We start from the raw sequence: 6085 nt of genomic DNA on the forward strand, positions 1-6085 counted from the left end.
TCCCAGGCTATCTTCACCATGTGGTTACCTCCTGATTGATCTTTGAGCTGGCTCCCACCAAGAGGATCATCGGTTCAGGACTTCCATGAGAGCTGGCATGGTGTAGCGCAGCAGTAGGCAGCCTGTGGCCCTAAAAGTGCCTAAGTTCAAAAGCCCTCTGCCACCAAGCGGTTCAGACTTCTCCCTCCCCTGCCAGCCTGCTGAGGAAGAGTGGAGGAGAGAGAAAAGGAGTGGCCCCACCCACAATTGACTCTGGCCCCACCCACTGCTGGCTTCAGCCCTGCCCACCATAGCATGCAGCCCCTCATAGATTACCCCCAAGAGAACGTGGTTGCTTGGAAGAAATAAGTTTCCCCACTCCTGTCGTAGCAGCTCAAAGTGCAAGCAGTGACCTGGGGAGTCCCTGGTTCAAATGCCACTTCTGCCACAAGCTCAGTAAATATATTTAGATCAGCTGGCTTTTGATTATACATCTTTCCATAAATCATTCTGCATGAAAATGAGTGTGGCTAGATGGGAGCGGTGGCACATAGGCTCTTTACCCCCCTCCCCCCAGCCCCTCCATGACCTCCATGTGTTTGTCTCAATGGCTGAACAATAGCACCATATGGGAAGGACTTTGAGGCAGGAGCCCAGGGGCCCTGCTCAGCAGAAAGAGGAGGAGCTGGCTTGCCACATTTTACCATGCTGGCTGGGAATTATGGGAGCTGTGGCCCAATGTATCTGGAGGCAGTGGAGGCTGGTGGCTCCGATGTCAGTGGGGCAGTGAATCCAGTCCGGGTTTCAGTCAGAACCAGTCAGAACTCCAAAGAAGCTATCCAAGGTGCTTTGCTTCACACCTTGGATAGCTTCTTTAGAGTTCTGGCTGGTTCTGACTGAAACCCAGAGCGGCTTCACCGCCCCACTGACGCAGAAGTAAAGTAAAGTACAGAGGGGAAAGGGGGCATATGACTATTGAGTCCAGAGTCTAAAATTACTTTGTTGCATCACCGCATCTGAAATGGGAGCGAAGGTGCCTCTCTGTGCATTCAGGAGTGCACCGAGAAGTGCCTATGCACGTACAAGTGTACGCTCATAGGCTTGTTTCTAGCACTGAATTACACTGCTGTATTGCCACAGAAGAACTACAGTGCTGTGTCATTCATTTCTTTGCAGACTGCTATCTCACATCTGGAAAGGGCTTAAGCCTCAAGCTTGGCCCCACCATCACATCTGCAGTATGGGGGTAATCACTATTGGCCCATCTTGCTGAAATAAGGCTCAAAGCACACTTTAGAAATGCTGGATATGGTTATTATTCCGCAGGTGAATGAGCCCTCACAGATCAAAGGCTACAGCAGAGGGGACAATTTGTGGCCCTCCAGATGTTTGGGCCTACAACTCCCATGATCTCTCACCGCTGGCTCTGTTGGCCACAGCTGATGGAGGGCCACAAGTTGCCCACACCTGGACTGCAAGCACTGGCTGCATCCCACTTTGTATCACAACTCACAAAGGACTCAGTTCACACATTCAGTTGCCAGTCATCCAGAGCGCGTTCATAGTCTCACAGCCCTTGGGAGTGGCTGGGAGCTGCAGCGAAGAAGCTCTCATCATGTGCAGGTAGTATGTGTGGGGGAATCAATGCCTCCATGTGGGGGCCGTGCACATGGCTGACGAGATCATTACATTGATGATGGTCCTGTATATATGGCCCACATATGTGTGGGCGGGCGGTGGTGTCTGGTTCTCCCAAATGCACCCCACAGTATCAGTGTTGTGTCAGGAGCATGCAAGGGCTGCACACTCATGGCTAGACGGTGTGCATGTGAGGAAGCATGCTAGGGCTGCAGCCGGGCATCTCTCATGCGGAAGCCTCTCTTTGTAGACACTGGCACCTCCACACAGAGGCTAAACATGCAGCTGCTGTTGCAACATAAGCGATCTCAGGAGCCTGTAAAAAAGTGTCCTGCCCTCGCTAACCCTCACAAACAGAGGCATCTACCACTGCAAAAATGTGTTTGATGATTCCAAAAACTTGACATCATTTTACTTGAATGACTGCATGGCTTTGGGGTTCTATTTTGCACCGCTGATCAAGTTATGCTTGGGGCAGATTGCTCTGGTCGGCCCACCCAGTTTACACTAGAGGGTTCTAGATCAGGGGTAGGCACACTTTTTTGGGCTGCGGGCACATTTGGCAATTTGACAAACTGTCCTGGGCACCACCACAAAATGGCTATCATGGCAGCCGTGGCAAAAGACAAGTATACTCCCCAAAAGACTGAGTACAAGGCAGAGGTAGGGGCTGAGCCCCTACACACTGAACAACTCCTTTGAACCCACAGTTTTCAACACCAACAGAAACCTATTTCACAGCAATCCCCAGCAGCCAGTAAGAAAATGTGTTTTTTTAAAAAAAAGTGGGAGGGGTAGAGCAACTTAGTAGACATCAAGAAAGGTGTCCAGGGCACATTGGTACATGTGGGTTACATGTTGCCTACCCCTTTTCTAGATAGTGGGTGAGTGCTCCTTTCCCTTTAAGTTGCTGGACTGTTCCGTTGGGGACGGTTTGTGAGGAACTAGCAGCTTACACAGCAGCACTAGGTAGTTTAAAAAGAAGTCCCCAATGGCCCTGGAAAGCTCACAGCTGTTACAGTCTTACATGCACAATGATTATTACATTAATCCATCATCAGAGAGATGGAAGCAGCGTTCTGCTGGGCATTATGGAAGCACAGAGCAGCTGGGGCAATAACCTTTGATAGTGGATGGTTATGGGAAAGCATAAAACAACAAAACCAGACCTAACACTTTCTGAATTAGGAAATGCAGAGTTCAGGTAATCCATACATTAATATTCAGCTATGCCAATGCAGCTCTGCTCGCAGGCACGGCATACCAACCATCTCAGTCTTAAATTGTCTACGTATTCCATCTCTATTGTTATGTCTTGTCACATTTTACCCATTCCCCTCCCTTTTGTCAAGGGGCTTAAGATGTCATACATAGAGTTGGATCTACACAACTCTAAGGGCACGATCCTATGCATGTTTAGACAGACAGGCTGGGACCAAGGAGTTTCAAGGCATAGTGCAATCTTCTGTAAATGTCAATAAAAGGAATTTGCTAAAATGTAGGTCGTTAGCCTTTCTGGCATCAGCAGGCTTTGCTGGTGGGTTGTGCAATTACTTGTTAGACAACAAAGGAACACAGTCAGATACACAAGCATTTCTGGAACTGTTTGCTTCATTTCATTTATCCAGTGGAGGCTGCTGGCTCTGATTTCAGTGGGGCGGAGATTCCATTCTGGGTTTTAGTAAGAACAAGCCAAAACTCTAAAGAACCTATCTAAAGTGTTGAACCCTATTCCCAAAATGGTTTCAGCACCTTGGATAGGTCCATTAGAGTTCTGGCTGGTTCTGACTAAAACCCAGAATGGATCCGCAGCTCCACCGAAATTGGAGCCACCAGCCTCCACTGCATTTATTCCTCCATTAGCAACAGATAACATACTTGATTGCATCTACAGCAAGCAACCTTGACTTTTTCAGTTGCCCTGCGGTAGTTTACGTAGGGTTGGGGAAAAGGTACAAAATGGACCTTGATGTATATGGGAGTTGGGTAAATCCACACTGCAAACCTGTTATTTTTGAAGTTTGGTGGCAACACTATTTTCAGCTATTGAATACTGCTGGTGGCGATGGAGGAGGTGAACCTCAGAGACCTGTGATGTTGGCCACTGACAGCTGATTGGACAGCAGAAGCCAGCAGGGTGTTTGCATCCCAGGTCCTGAGTTGATGCACAACACAGTAGCACCCCACAGGGGCATTCAGCAGCAATAGCCTGGCTTGGAAGCAGCATTCAAGGTACACAACCATTTTTGTTTACCTGCCCTTGGGTTAGGAAAAGAGAGGCAAGGCTAATGTGGGATTAATGTGAATACATGCAGTTACACAAACGTAGGCTCTGTTGTAGTCATAAGTAGGAACTATGGGGATAAAGATATCGCACCCAATAATTTAACAGACTACACCCCAGGCTGGATCCAGAACTAGTCATACTTAGAGAAGACCCATTGAAATACATGGGATTTGATTTAGTCATGACTAAGTTGGCATCCGTTGACTTCAGTGGGTTTGCTGTAAGTATGACTAGATCTGGGATCCACCCCCCCACCCCCCAGTGCACCTGTGTGCGCTTACTGGGGATGAAACTCCATTGAATTCAGTGGGACTTACCCCAGACTCATCATGCATGGGAGCAGGCTGCATGTCTCTAGGCTGTTTCCAGATGCTGCATCATCGTCATCATTTCTCCCTGCTTTGTAGGGCAAGCCTTCAACTCTGAAGTGCCGATTTTGACCCGCAAAGCCCTAAATGGCTTGGAATCGGGGTATCTGAAAGACCACGTTCTCCCATATGGACCTACTGGTGTATTAAGATCATCAGCATAATTCACAGAGAAGGGCCACAGCTGAGTGGCAGAGCACATCCTTTGTATGCAAATGGTCCCAGGTTCAACCCCTGGCATCTCCCTCACTTTCAGAAGTAAGATGGGTGTGGCAGGCCTTTCTGATTAGGGCACCTTGACTGCTGAATGCCATCCAGGACATACTTGCCTGGTGACTGCACTCTTAGTGTCTTTTATATGCCAGGTGAAGGCAGCCATATTCCAGTGGTGCAGCTAGGGCCAGACCTTGGCACCAAGGTCCAGGGTCCTGCAGCCCAGGGGACCCTAAATGGCCACCCAGAGAGAGGCAGGTGATGGGGACAATGGCAAGCAGGCATGGCATCTGCACCTGGACTGGCATGGGCATGCTGGGTCCTGCTGGGACCAATGCTGCTCACCACAGCATCCTTTATTCTAATTTTGAAAAATATTTTATAATCAGGGGGTGGCCAGCTGGTGGGACATGTACACGGATACCAATCTTTATTTTATTTTTTACTTTAAATATATATTTAAATGCCAAATATTACACCAAACCATACACGCGACACCAGCATTGTCCTTATTACAATATGGGAAGAACAAAATGCAAAATGCATCTCAAGATTTAATCGAGTTCATGCTGATGGCAGCCTGAAGAGTCACAGCAAAAAGCTGGAAAACTGCAGAACTTTTAACCATGAAATCATGGTATATGGAATTATGGCAAATAGCCATGGCAGAAAAATTGACATACCAACTGAAGTTAGCTAAAGGCAAAGTCAAAATAACTGAGTTTTATAAAATACAGCAGGATTTTATTCTATACACTGATCAGGGACATATACAGCAATATTTGTCAAAGCCTTTCTGCAGATTACTGAAAAGAGACTAAATATAAACTTGATACATTGAAGAATTGTAATGACAACTTTTATGCAACCTATAGATTCCACTTACATCCTGGTTTGTAAAGTAAGGTGGAAAAATACAAACAGACGTTGTTTATTATTATTATTATTATTATTATTATTATTATTATTATATTTATATTTATAACCTGCCTTTTCTCCAGTACTGGGTCTCAAGGTGGCTTTACAACATTAAAAACTTGTACAGTTAAGAATATAAATAGAAACATACAAAAGCTAAAAATACAATTAAATCATCAATAATATTAAAATTGTATAAAATTTCAAAAGACAACAAACAATATAAACAATAGTACCAATCCATCATATTCTTACAAGCCCAGACTACCCCCAAAGGCCTGCCAGAACAAAAAAGTTTTTGCCTGCCTGCAGAAACATACCAAGAAGGGTGCCCCTCTTGCCTCCCTAGGAAGGGAATTCCACAGCCTTGGGGCAGCCACCAAGAAGGTCCTCTCCCACGTTCCCACCAGACAGGCCTGTGATAGTGGCAGGACCATGAGAAGAGCCTCCCCTGAAGATTTCAGAGCATGAGCAAGCTCGTAGGGGAGAATACTGTCTTTCAGATAACCTGGACCCAAGCCCTATAGGGCTTCATAGGTCATGGCCAGCACTTTGAACTGTGCCCAGAAACAGACTGGGAGCCAGTGAAGCTGTTTTAGCAGGGGAGTTGTATGCTCCCTGTAGCCAGCCTCAGGTGACAGTCTGGCAGCAGCTCTTTGAATGTACTATCCTTTGTCAATAA

Source organism: Heloderma suspectum, chromosome 2 (genome assembly GCF_057233095.1).
Source record: "Heloderma suspectum isolate Gila_16-S chromosome 2, 16-S_ref, whole genome shotgun sequence".
Classification (NCBI taxonomy): domain Eukaryota; kingdom Metazoa; phylum Chordata; class Lepidosauria; order Squamata; family Helodermatidae; genus Heloderma; species Heloderma suspectum.